We start from the raw sequence: 14,905 nt of genomic DNA, 5'->3' as shown, positions 1-14,905 counted from the left end.
GTTCAGCAATGTATTCCAGACCCAACCTAGCTTTTATATTCTCAGATGCAACACTCCTCTGAAAAGTTTTTGAATAATCTGTCTTCCCAAAGTAGGTACAGACCACACAGCATCTACTGATGTTGGCTGTGCCAGTAGTTACACTCAGCATTACTGGAATTGTATTCAGAATAAAGTCATATTTAACCTAAGAAAGACAGCAAAACTTATCTACAGCCATAACAAATAGCTCTGATTAACTTATGGAAAGAAAATAATCAGATTTGGTTAATATTTTAAAAATGTTTTAAAGATTTAAAGGGGTTGGAACTAGATGATCTTTAAGGTCCCTTCCAACCCAAACCATTCTATGATTCTGTGATTCTGTGAAAGAAAAACGCAAGGCTCTGAGCAAATAAAAAGTTTGGAGGATGTATTCTGAATAGGTTTTACCTTCAGAATCCAGTGTGGAACATGGAGTTATGCAATATGAAGCTTTTAAGTATTTTTTTTTTTTTTGCATAGACTTTTGTTGAAGTGCTTTACTCTGTATTTCTAAGGGGAAAGAGGGAAAACAAGGTTTATAATTCTCATCTTTTCACAAAAGCATGCTTGAGTAATAGAGAACAATCATTTGGAAAAAAAAACCCAAAGGATTTTGAGAAATTATCTGATGGCATCTAGTATTCTGCCACTTCACAAAGGTAAACCATTTAACATTCTGCCAATGAAAACTCTGTAGAAAACTTTCTTTGAATATCTCTATTAAACTGGAGGATATGTTTTGTTAAACATTTAAAATGTAGCGAGCAAATTTAGCTTCTTCTCCCCCCCCCCCCCCCCAAGGGCAAGTAATAGTTTCCTTAATTTAATTTATTCTGGCCCCAAAGCTACTTGGCATTTAAACATATGCATAACTTTAAATACATTCTTAGTCTCCTTAAAGACAATAAGACTTCTCACATGCTTGAGTACCTTACTAGACTGGGACCTATCGGCCTAGTCCAATTTCAAGCTGTCTTATCATTTATTTTAATGAGTATTAGATTGGATGCTGTACGAATTTATTTCACCATTGTCATCTTCCAGTATTTTACCCCGGGGACTGAATGCAAATACATGAGATTCAACATGTGTTGCTCATCACGTTCGATTAGAAAATACGCCGTTTCCTGCCTTCCTGTTCTGTGAGTAGATGAACACAGAAGGACTTCCCACAGGATGCCTTCCTCTGCAGACTGAAATCTCACCTTCCGCAGATGCTCGTATGAGGCTACAGGAACCAGCCAGAGAATTTAATATTGTCGCATTTTTCAATGGATTATCTGAAATTTCGCTAACTACTAGAGTGCTGAGGACTGTATGAAGGCCGATATAGAATAAAATCTTTCAAGAAGATTCCAGGGTTCAGTTCAGAGTGACAACAGAGATGGCAGTCAGTGCCTCGCACAAAGGAATTTATGAAACTAATGACAGCTGACAGAAAATGTTTGAATATGCATTAAAGTTGGGAAAGTAGTAAGGCCATTTTCTGTTTAAACTCTCACATTGCACAGATGAGAATTGTTAAATAGCTGCTGCATTCAACTTCAGTGGTTCAATTTCAGCGGTGAGAAAAGCGTTTGTGAAGTGTTATAAGCATGCATGAGTTGTGTGCTGAATGATTATATTTGATGATAAAACTTGTGAGTAAATACATTAAATGTTTGCAGGGAAAAAATCCCTCTCTAAGAGAGGATTATATCAGATAGAATTTATATTTATCCCTACATGCAAACGTAATATATTATAAAGTTCTATAGAAGTACTTACAAGCCAAAATAATAAGTTTGCTTTACAGACGACCTCATAAATCGTGTGGTGAAGATGTTTGTGTCTACAAACGAAGGAAATTCCCTTCACACTTGAATAATTAGAAGCTGGAGAGCAAGGGCATAGATGAGAAGAAAAGATGAAGATCCATTTCCTGTGGAAATAATATCCTAAAAGCCAGGTTATCAATCCAGCAGGACAGATTCCCTAATACAATAGCTACCTTTTAAATTAGCTCCTTTAAATTAACCAGCTCAACTAAACATTGGAAGGATCTTATCACCGTAATGCACAATAAAGTCTGTATTATTAAAATTCCACTAAAGAAAACTTAGTGTGAGATAAGGCAGACATGAATGATCATTTAACATTAATCCTGATGACAACCATTTCCACTTTGCTATTGATATTCCCTCCTTCCTACATTTTCATTTCCAAATACAATACAAACAACACGCTCTAATCAATCACGTATACATCCACCATAATTTTTATACAAGGCCCTGTATCTTAGATATATAAGCCACTGAAGATAATTTATCTTCCCTCTTGCTTTGCAGTCTCACTAAATGAACGGAAAGGTGGAGAAAGGTAAGGTGGTATAGAGAAGCAGCAGGTAAGATGTGGAGTTTTAGGGACCATAGGTAGTTTCAACACTGACTTTTGTGTTCAGAATTCATTTAATGATGAATCACAGATATTGATAACAGTCACACATAGCCCAGTCCAAAACAGACCTATGTTTGTCTGGCACAGCATCACCTGAATGGGGTTGTATTGCTTCCAGACCAGGTCTAAATCAGAATGAGCCATTTTGATCGTCTCTGTGAAGTGATTCCAAGTCCAGGTTTGTCTCAAATGGTGTCAGCACAATGCTCATGGTCCTGAATTCCCCTCCACCCCTAAGGGTAAGGAATAAGTTGCGATCTTAGTCATCACAGGCTATTTGTAGGTGGTGGCTGTTGGAGAAGTGGTGTCTGCATGGTACGGTTCAGACCGCTGATGATGTGACTGGCCTGCTGACCATGTCTGAGGCTGGTGCTTGTAGAGACAGACTAGGATAGCAACACTCCTGGTTTATAAAGTATGTTCAGGTGGGGTAGATGGTATAAAGACTTGTTCATAAATCCCCAGTGTGGCGATGGACATCAAAATCTGCAATTACATTTGCATTAAGCACTCGCATACATGGCCTACTTTTCAGAGAGGAATTATCAGTAAGAGTAGTTAGCACTTAACGTCTCCAAGAATAAAAATACATCGGATCACATTGGCAAGTTGCCAAGACTTAGTTAGTTTAGTTGTCTGTCTGAGCTTGGAATGATGATTTTACTACTCATCAACAAAAAGGAAAAAAAAAAAAAAAGCTTCATTCTTCTGCCATAAAACATGTACATGTATGCATGTGGGTGAAAGGACCTAAGTGTCTTCTCCCACTTAACCCTTAACCATTCTAGTCACTCTTATTTCAACAATTTAGCACAGTAAAATATCCAATTTATAAAGAAAAATATAGATGAGGAAAACTTTATCAAAATATGAGTTATTCCTAAAATGTATCTATTTAAGTAATTTCACTGATCTCTAAGGAGGGTGGCATAGAGGAGAACAGAAAATGTCTCTTTTACTAAAAATTAGGACCCTGAAATCTCCCACACAGATCAGTATAATGGTACCATTGAAAATTTTGCTTAGAACACATTTTGATAAAAATGTGAGTTTCTTTGATTTTTTTTTTCTTTTCTCCCCCCTCCCCCCCCGCCAAAAACCCAATGTGACATAGCTAGTGCATGGAATAATTTTCTAAATGAAGACAGAATGACAGAATTTCATTCAGTCTCCATCAGAAGATGCAAACGGAGATTTCAAAAGGTAAGCAGAGTACAAAATGAGAAAGAAAGAAAATACAGCCAACATTTTTATCACAATTCCCAGTGACAATAGAAAAAGATGTTATGGAAAATATATGTAAAATGATTTGGAAATTAAGCACACATAACAATGGCTCTGAAAGAAACATGAGCTAAGAACTAAAATGAAAAAAAGGAGGATAAAATGCAACTCTTATGCATGCAAACAAGAACAAGGGTTCAATCAACTCATGCAAATGCAAATCAAGACTTTTAACATTTTCAACATGAGCAATACAATGCAGCAGGAAGAATTTGTAGACAAGAACATGTTCCAGGGACCTGATGAATTCCACCTGAAAAGCAATTCACTTATGTTAACCTCAAAAGAAATATTTAGAACGAGTCGTGGCTCCATCTGACTTTTCTGCATACAGAGCAGGTATTGGTGACCATGAACTTTTAAACTTAAAATATCAAGAGAAAAAAATCCATGTCAAAGGTATTCTGAGTATACCCACAAGAAGAAAACTGTGTTACTAACAAAGCGCGTGCTTTCACTAGTTGCAAGCACACCCCAGGATTTTAGGCCCTGTGAGTTTAAGTCTTAGTCTAAATTCTGCGGTGCCAGAGTAAAACCAGAATCAAAAGTTTCCTATTGCTGAGAAGAAATTGGATAGGGCCGTTGTAGCTGTATTGTAGCCAAACATTAAGAATAAGATTAGGGAAAAAAAATGGTTGATTAAAACAAATCCCCAGGACCTTTCAAATATTTACCTTTCAGTAATGTGCTAGTTATTGATAAACCAACACACAGCTAGGAAAGTTTCACGTGTCAGAGTTCATGCCGAGTTGCTTTGTGACAAAAGATGAGATGATCACCTCTCTTATGAGATAAAATGCCTTTAATACCAAACCAGGATTTGATGCATTTTATAAATTTGAATAAAGAATTGTTATTACCTCCCCATGACCTCCCAAATGAAATATGCTGTAAATCTCTTATCTGCTTCTGGGCTGACCAAGGCACGTGCAGAAGGCAGACTGAATGTGAGACTTGGGGGCAAGAAAACACTTTCAGGAGAAACAACAGATGAAATAAACGAAGAGACAGTTTCTAACAGTCCATAGGATGGCCAAAAACCCCCCAACCTACGCAGATCAGAAGTATCCAAATCTTCAGCGAACAGGTAAGATCTTATGTCCACATTGATTGTCTTTGAGGTATTCAAACTTTGGTCAATACATTATCATCACGGACTGTATGTATATATACCTTAAATGACAAAACTCTGAATGCCACACGAATATATCCCTATGTGCCTACTGTCTCTATGATATATGCTTTCAGTGGCAGATATGTCAGGCCACGGGCATTTTATTCCTGATTAGCCTTACAGTAAGCTGCCTTCTTCTGTAACACCATAAGGCACCCGATCAGTCAGTTATAAATATTACTAGGCTTTTAATATAAATATTATAATGCTTTTCTACCAGGAAAGGCATGTGTTTTTCCATTCCATGCCATTAGATCATTGCAAATACAAGCTTCTTGGTACTGAGTATTCTTCTAATTTCATTTGGGTTTAAGATCTCACATATTGAGACCTCTTCTGTTGCGACATGTCCTCGCTGAGCAGATGACGTCTCACTAAATTATTTGCATAGCAGCAGATTACAATTGCAGTTGGAAGACACAGTGACTGAGCCCTTGTCAGATATCTGGTTTCCAACTAGATTTTTTTTTTCTTCTTTTTTTTTTTTTCTTCTTCCTAAATGCTTATTGCTCATTAATAGGTAAAGTTCTGCCTTATTTCTCTGCCTGTGTATTCTTCTCATTTTTATGAAGTTCAGATAAGTTTGGTAAAAAACTCATTTACAATTCTTTGCAATTCTTTTAAGAAGAAAATGTTTCACAAGAAAATAGCAGTTTCCATGGAACTTTATTTAAGAAAAGCATTTCAGGCTGAGATACATTTTTTTGTCAAAATATTCATTGCTTATATAAATATATACATACATAGAAATATATATTATATACATGCCAGTGCACTTATTTCTTATCTATATACATAGATATAAATGTGTCAACATGTGTTCAAACTAATGTGTATAGAGAAAAAGAAATAAAGAAACCAACTAATCAGTCATTTGGTATTTTGCATACTAACATGATGGGCTATGAAAACTGTCATTCAAAACTTATTCTAAATCAGACCTATCTATTCCAGGACAAATATCCAGGATAGAGATAAGTTCATCTTGTATGATACATATTTTTTCTTATTTACCCATGTTAAACCATTCAAGTTCTTGTTTTCATCTCAGTGCAGAAAGGATTTTTGTTTTTAAGATATCACTAATTTTCATGGAAAACCCCGTATTTTTCCTTTCTCTACTCTTGAGTAAAATGCCTACATGCAGTGCTATGTTAATGAACAGCATGGCAAACTTTGACCCCTTCCTCCTACATTCATACCCTTTATTCTCACCTTGCTATTTTGCATTATTATTTTGCAGATTCAGCCAACAGTGAGAGTGTTACTTAAGGTATGTACTATTATGACAGCAAATTTACTTCGGTGTGTCACTCTGTGGAGTAAAAGGGAAATAGGTCATGAAAAACAAACCAAGGAAAACAAGGATCATTTAACTAGAAATGAAAACCATAAGTTTCTAAATGGAAAATCTATAATTTTGAGTTAATCTAAATTTGGCAAAACAGAGTTGCAGAGATAGCTGCAAACTATGCAAAAACATCAGAGGATTTTTTTCTGTGTGAGAGAGTGGACGTAACGTTGCTACCAATAGGAATGTTCGGTCTTACAAGATGCACAGCAGCATGCAAAAATGTCAAGGTACTTTGGTGGGAGTAAACTAAGCTAATCACTACAAGCCAAATTTTCCTGTGCTTTGATTTTTTTATTATGATCCATTAAACATCAGTTAAGCTTCAGACTCGGAGAGGTCTCCAAGTGAATGAACCTAACACCTTGTCATAGAAACTCAGTAGAGTGGGAACATGGCATACAAACCCAACTCTGGGGGACCTTACCCCAGCCGGGCTTCTCAGTAGCATCATAACGCATTATAAATATTTAAAATTAATCCATCATCTGGAGCAATGCAAACTGAACTGGGAGAACACATGAAGAAAATCAAAACTGCATGCAGACTACGGAATTATTTGACCAGCCCATAAATTAACGCATATGATTTGAGGGAGAGTTAGGGGTCCAGAGTATTTGCTTTACCTGCCCCATAATACTAGAGAATAGTGAGGCTTAAAGTACAGACAATCTGAAATCTTCATTTAAACAGCATTAAATGCATGCAACTAAGTGCTACATTAAAGTATTATAGAAATAATGTTAGCTTTCAGCGTCTCCTAGGGCTAGTAAAAATCATATCTGCAAACCCACTAAGAATATTCAATCAAAGACAGAAATGCAATCTCCATCAATAACAGTTTCCTCTCCTTATTTTTCAATTTTAGAAATTAAGGATTCCCCAATGGAAAAAAAAAATTCTTCTCATCAACGTCTTGACGAATAGGTATCTTCTCCATCCTTTTTGTGCTACTCATTTCTGCCATCAAACAGATTTTGTTGAAACATGTTTTCACATTGTTTTGAAAGCAGCGTGCAGATGTGGAATTAAGAAAAAAACCCAACACGAACCAACATGCTGTTATTCTCACTGTTCTCCTTTGATCATCTCTCCATGGGTATTTTTCTAGGGTCATGGAAAAGGTCTGACTTGGTGAGGAAAAAAAAGAAAACATAAAAAGGATGATCTTGTGACTAAGAACACAGGAAGCAACTGAGACATCCAGCTTCAGTTTCCCCTTTATTAAAAGCTGGCCACATTCCTGTAGGCAAATTCTTTAAATGAGACATTCTAAAAGTGTTTAACTACCAAAACCTGAGGACAGACACTCAGAAGTGCTTTGTGAATGGAAGGCTATAAACACTTGAAAAAACAATCCAGCATAGAGGTCTTTTGTAACTTTGATTCTTCAAGCTCAATTCTGCAGACCTCCCGCTTGAAATCAGTGGGAGTTGAGGATACTTGGCTTCTTGCTAATTCACATTCTGTCCCTTTGTTTTCCTTATTTGTAAAATAAAGATAAGAATATATACTCACTTCAGCACTCTGCAAGAATGATATCATCAAAAAGCTAGGAAAGCTTTTTAAGATTTGTGGATTGAAGGTGCTTATAGCTACTATTAATTGAGGTACATATCCAAAACCAGCTGAATTCTCTAAGTCTTCCAGCTCTCTAAATGTCTCAGGGTGTCTATGCGAAATCACTCCGAGTCTCTTTCAAGGCCTTTGACATGGTCCCACACAACATCCTTGTTGCTAAATTGGAGCGATATGGGTTTGGTGGATGGACTATTCTATGGATAAGGAAATGGCTGAATGGCCACATGCAAAGAGTTGCAGTCAACAGCTGCATCAGAGCGGTAACAAGTGATGTCCATCAGAGGTCTGTATTGAGACCAGTACTGTTCAATATCTTTATTAATGACATAGACAGTGGGATTGAGTGCACCCTCAGCAAGTTTGTGGATGACACCAAGCTGAGGGGTGCAGCTGTTTTGCTAGAGGGAAGGGATGCCATCCAGAGGGACCTTGACAGGCTGGAGAGGTGGGCCTATGTGAACCTTGTGAAGTTCAACAAGGCCAAGTGCAAGATCCTGCACATGGGTCGAGGCAGTTACCAGTATCAGCGCAGGCTGGGGGATGACTGGATTGAGAGCAGTCCTGAGGAGAAGGACTTGAGGATATCGGTAGCTGAAAAATTGGACATCACCTGGCAGCGTGTGCTTGCGGCCCAGAAAGCCAATGGTACCCTGGACTGTATAAAAAGAAGTGTGGCCATCAGGTCAAGGGAGGTGTTTTCTTGAAGAAAGTCTTGCATCTTCATCTAGAAAGTTGATTCTAGATATTTTGGTTTTGAAGGTTCATTTTTATTAAATTCTTAGAGGAAGGAGGGTTTTTCAAGACGGAGGAATATCTGCTTGTTTCAAATGTCAGCTATCTTATATGTAGGAAATGTAAACAGTGCCAGAAAAAATAATATTAAGGCTCTGTTTTATAGTAATATTATTTGCATTATTGTTTAAATACCATAGTTATAAATATAAGAAAAAAAAATGCCCTATAAAAATGAATCCCTATATTTCAGTGTATAGACCTGCTGGAATTTTGCGGTACAATGCTCTAAAACAGGGAGTTCCATAACTTATTTGTTACCCTTCTCTCTGCTTTTATGCCCTCATTTCTTGCACTAGGAATGAAGCAAATTCATGGTTAGGAAAGCCTTTCGATCTATCATTCTGCTTCACATTACAGGTATTTATTACATCAATGTAATAATGAAGGCTAGGACCCCAAGTGAGTCTATGGCAAACAGCAGCTCACAGAGATATGATAGGAGTGTCTTACAGCACAAAGGACTATTATGCATTTCTCACCCATAAGAGATCAGAGGTGATCCGTGAAATGACTTTAAAAGCTAACGAACAGATTCAACTAACATGAACAGAAGTTGATACAGGATCAGATGCATTTGGCTTTTCATGGTTCAGGCATATTTGAGATCTCTCAAATTTTTCTCGCTATCTTAAATCCCCTACGTGCTGCCCAGCTGAGATTTGCAGCAGTTCAGTAGGCCTTTCCTAAGCACTAGGTAATCCTTTGATTAAAGAGAGATTGATAAATGTCAGCATTACGTCTGCACTATACAATCAGACGTTTCCGATGTTTCTCTATTACAAACCCCGAAATAATTCAGAAGCAAACCGCCCTGCATGTTACCATACATTTCTGCTAATCCGAGAGGTCATTTTAGATCATCGAACACATGTAATATATTTCTTATGAGAAAACCGAGTTTATATATCCAGCAGACTGCCGAGTAAAGTTTAGAAGTTTCAATGTCTCTTCGACTATGCTAAACCAGTCAAGTTTAAAAAAAAATAATTTAGTGGTGGAGCAGTTGATTCCTTGCTGTGAAAAAAGCTCTTAGTCTTTTGTGGTAGAACTGAATTCATCCAAATCAGCAATGCAAATGGAAATATTCTGTTATTCACTGAACCCAAACATAATGCAAGGAAAGGAAAACATTCTGTTAAGCAAACTTTCTGATGTATACTTGAATGGGAAATTTCTTCTTCTTTGTGCTTGCTGATCTATAAACATAAGGCATTAGGACTTCTGTGTTGTCTGCTGCTGGGTCTAACACTCAGAAAAAGTGGATTTTTTTTTTTTATTCTCAGATCTGCATTACATCAGTTAAATGATTTTAAAAAAAAAAAAAATATATATATATATATATATAATATCCAAACTGGTACAGCACAGCAATTCTAGGCTTAAAATTTGGAAAATTAGTCTGACTAAATTCATCCATACCTTCACCCTTTGAATCAAAACTGGGCAAGCTGAGTGTCTTGATATGACTGAATTTATCTTTTTGTTTGTCGTATTGCAAGACACGTATAGCACATGGGACAAAGGAGAGATCTGGGCTATTTCCCCTTTCACCAGCTTCACCCAGCAATCCCAAGGGAAGCAGATGAACTTTAGTGGTAGAAAGACATCTTTTCCCAGAATTATGTGAGCTATTACTTTGCCCAGCTGAATTATCTGAGATCATTTCCCTTCTCTTTTTTATATGGAATGATTTGTAAAATAAGAGTAAAACCCTAATACTTCACAAGCTGCTTGTAACCAGGATGCAGTTAACATGTAATGTATGTTTACTGTACTAATAGCACGACAGGCTTTTGTGATCACATTATTTTCTTCTTTGAATAACTGATCAAATTCTCTATGCTTATGAAACAACACTGTCTATAACACGCTCACTTACTAGTCAATATTTTAAAAGAAGAAAACATAGTTCATCTGGGGGTCAGGAGGAGGCATTTATTTTACCTGCAATAATTTAAAAAGAACCCAACAAATAAAACCCAAACAAAAATCACAGCTTTAGTAACCTCAATAGGTTTATGCTATAAAAGATCAAAATCGCTAAGTTATATATGATTGTACTACCCATTATTAATGTATCAATAATTAATCCATTCAATTAGTGCAAAACAACAATAAAGCTGCTTCTGGCACCACCCATACATACCACAAGGGTGGGTTTGTTAGTTCAAAAGAATGAAGGGGCATTGTATAACTTTATTTCCTTTTTTTAAAAAAAAAAAAAAAAAAATCTTTGTTTGAGAAGCTGCAACTCTGCCCTGATCACAAAGCATTTTTCAGTGCGTAGCACTGTAAGTCTCAGTATGCTGTTTACTCTCTTCAGAGAGAATTTATTAAGGTGTTTTGTATTTTTGTTTGCTGGACGTTGTTTCACAGAAACACACCAAACAGCAATAAACCACAAACTGTAAACCTGTGAGCAGATTACAATCCACCGAACTATGGCCATTCAATCAAATTGTAACAAGAGTTGTATGGTCCTTAAGAGAGTTATAGATAGAGAATTTTCCAATGTGAAAAGACTTCGGTTTGTTTGTTTCACTGATTTTTTAAAAAAATGTGAAAGTCTTAGATATGTGGCAGTGATAAAACAAAAATACCAGCATTGTTTTGAGGGTTTTCTAATACTCCCTCTCCATTTTCTTATTCTGCACCAATTTTGTTGATAAAAATTAATGTTACTCTTTTTCAACAATTGAATCTGGTTCAACATATTTTGCCCTACCCTAGGGAAGACGTAGCTCCACGTACCATTCATACAGAAGCAAAACTGGATGGCTATACAGCATTGTACATGAAATTTTCAGTTCCTTTCATCCAGCTGCGAAGAATTATCCACTAAGACCCATGAAATTAAAGGGAAATGCACTTGTAAAAAAAAATAGTGATGGAGTGAGGCCACAAAAAGCATGGACTTGGGGAATGATTTATAGAACTAGGTTTAAAATATGTGTCCTTCATTTAGAACTAGATACTAATCTGTCTGTCAAGGTGGGATGCAGCCTTCTCTGTGCTGTCACAGTTTAGTAACTACTATGATGATAATTAAACCAGACTGAAACAGTAACCTTTATAAATAAAAGCAAAACAGCATCGAAGGTGATTATATTTCCTCATTTTATTGTGATTTTGACACAAATGAAGCCAAGATATATTTTATTCATTTTGTATTTTCTGTTCGTGTTTTGCTTTATGGCCCTTAGGGATGCAGGAGTGTGGATTTAAAGAAGTCTGTAAATTAAAACAAACCCATGTTTTACGGTAAATACTACCACATCTTTATAATGCGTTAGCTTAATGTGAGCAAACAACAGTTTTCGTGGTAGTTCATTTGCATTTCCTTCCCCGCAGGTTCCCCGGTATTTTGAGGTATCACTACTTAGCTCATTGAAACTATTACGGTGAGGGAAAAATTAAAAAAAAGCAGAACAGCATCCTCTGTGTTTTCTCATCTCAACCAATTCCCTTCAAGCCATTTCATACCGTTCAGACAGAGTTTTTCCTTGCCAACAGGTGGAGATGGACTGAATCTACCTGAAACCTGCGGCTCATTTGTTGTCAAGATAGTTGGAATATGAAGAATATGCCTGAAAAAAAAAAAAATCCTGGCTTTGGGTGCTTATTCATAAAACTATGATGTTTTGAACTTCAGATGTTAAAAGTTATAATGTCACATCCTTAATAACCATGTAGTGCTCTCAGTGTATTATTATAGATAGTCTTCAAAGAGCAAAATCATCTGATCAGAAAAATCATCCTTTTTTACCTTCTCTAGAACTCTTCTTAGATTCTCTGCATCAAGGATGAGGACAGAAAGCTTTGCTGTTGTTGTTGTTTGGTTTTTTAATGAGTGACTAGAACTAGCATTTCACACTTTAATAGATCCCAATCTGTCTGTCTAGGTCCTTATTCTGCACCTTTCTTTGCTCTCCTTAGAGTCTGAGCCCTTCTTTGCCGAAATAGATACCTGCAGATGATAAAAGTCTTACCAGAATTATTTAGTAAAATATGCCAGAAATATCCCTGCACCCCCAAAAAGGTGTAGTGACATCCAAATGCCTATGAGCGATGCTTTAAACATGATGGAATTAATGGTTAAACTATCCCTGATGTCAAAGGGAGAAGGATATCATCCTCTACCTTCTGCTGCTTGAAGTCAGGCTCAGCTCTCTAGTGGAGTATCAAAAATGTAATAAATACTGCCATAAAAACCTTCTGTTGTACAGCCAGATCTGCGCTTCGCAAGGCAGACTTCACTCCGACTAAGGAGAATGTGCACATCATAGATGGTATGCATGGCACGCGATTATTTAATGTATGTACTTATACATCATTGCGTAATTTCTTGTAACACGCGGTAAGATTGAAACAGTCAATGCAGTCTTATTTTTATTGTTGGACAGAAGACCAGACTGCAGCACAACAGTGGTTTAACAGTCTGCCATAATTCATTCTCGTATGTTTTCCTTCTTTTCCTGAAGAGAACTACAAGCGTGTCCGTCTGTGCATGCACACACACATACACTGTCCACGCACACATGCACACAAAGATATATATATTTATATATATGCATATGTAGTATGGCCTACACAAGGAAACCTGGAAAAAAATGCAAAAAAAATTACTAACACTTTACTGTATCTTTCATAGGTGCATTCTTCTTTTCTGAAATACTCTCAAATTTTCATACACATATTTTTGTGCCAAAAGTGTTGTTATTATGCCTCATTCCTCCTATAGAGATGATGGGAAGAAAAACAAATGTTTCATCTCCGTATTATGCAGAGATTAATTGAGTGGAAGAAAGTTCTATTGATTCTAGCTAAAAATACCCTGTGTTCAGTTGTCATCCTCAAGTCATATGCTTTTTAGTTTCTCATGCAAGTGCATGAGATTAGTGTACACCCCATTTAATCTGATCATGATTGCCTTGCTATTTTAATTAACCTTTATTGGCATACCTATATTGCCAAGAAAATATACTTTGAGAAGCCCCATTAATAACAGTATTATTTGTCAGTTTTTTTTTTTTTTTTCAGTTTCACCCATCAAATTCTTTAGACGGATAATAAATCTGCGCAGCCCAGGGTTATTGGTAGGCTGTTTGTTTTGTTATGTTTTTTAACAACACATTTTAAAGTTAATTTTCTGAGAAAAGGATACTTAAGAAAATAGTTTTATCCCTACCTTACAGAGAGGAAAACTGAGGCAGAGATTACATGGCTTGCCCCTCCCTGTACTTCAGGTCTAGCCAATACTTGCATCAGTCTGTGTTATATGACAGATAAACCAGACAATTCAAATGTTTAATCCAACTATTTAATGATCATACCCCCCATTGCCATCCTTCCTTGCCTCCCGCTGATACATCCCTTCCTGATTATGGGTCAGCCTGGCTGGGGGCAAGGAGACGGTCCAGATCGTTGTTCCAGTTTCAACTCAATCCTTTTTTCTGACTATGAGGTCTGTATCCCAATATCCCTTATTAGTCAAATCTTTGAAACTTTCTGCTAAAGACGGATGCCAAAAGCACCTTCTGAAGCTTCCAAATCACTGGTCCCCTCACCATAATGGAGTAGAACAAAGCATGTTCTTTTATGCTTGCCCAGAACCATGATACAATTTGGTGGCCCAGAAGCATGATACCATTTGGTGCAGCCATTGAAGCACCACGGTGGCAATGGAGCATTTGTTTCCTTGAATGGCATCTCTGCACCTAATCACAGGTAATCCTTCTTTCTCTCCTAAGCAGGATCCTGTGCCTGCCTGTGTTTTCTAACCCACAAAATGAATTCCTGAAGGCTGCACTTTGGTATATTTTCCAAGACATCAGAATTTTTCTTCTTTTCTGCTATTTTTCTTCTTTTCTGCTATTTTTCTTCTTTGGCAATAGACTGTAACTCCATATGTTGCTTCCTTCTACTATAAAGTTTTTTTAAAGAAAGCTCAGCAGAGCCTCCCCCACTCTTAATTGGATCCCTTCCACTTTCATTGGGAAGACAGACTACTTTAGATGACATGTAGCTGATTAGTTGTTCTCCATGGAGTTTCAATGAACCGTTTACTATCACCTTGCCGTCTCTGAATAAGCACAGACATCTCAGCAACAATGACGCCTGCTGCTCTGCATCCACCATGGATTGCACGCTTTAAAGAATTAGCCTGGTCTCACACTTTTATTTTTTTTTTAGGCCTAGTAAAATACATATGTTGAAGTGGGATTTTCCAGTTGCTGCCATTTGAATCATAAACACAACCC

General features: G+C 36.9%; 1 long non-coding RNA gene across 1 annotated transcript; it reads left to right on the top strand.

Annotated features, from left to right (window-relative positions):
* The first annotated feature begins 4,511 nt into the window (after nt 1-4,511).
* Nucleotides 4,512-7,523, top strand: LOC129205874 (uncharacterized). The gene is made up of 3 exons (XR_008576899.1): nt 4,512-4,831; nt 6,162-6,191; nt 7,138-7,523. It is a non-coding gene; the product is annotated as an uncharacterized LOC129205874 (long non-coding RNA).
* The last annotated feature ends 7,382 nt before the right edge of the window (nt 7,524-14,905 follow it).

This window comes from Grus americana, chromosome 4, assembly GCF_028858705.1.
Source record: "Grus americana isolate bGruAme1 chromosome 4, bGruAme1.mat, whole genome shotgun sequence".
In the NCBI taxonomy this organism is placed as follows: domain Eukaryota; kingdom Metazoa; phylum Chordata; class Aves; order Gruiformes; family Gruidae; genus Grus; species Grus americana.
Note: the sequence above shows the minus strand (reverse complement) of the source record. Positions and strands in the feature narration are given on the sequence as shown.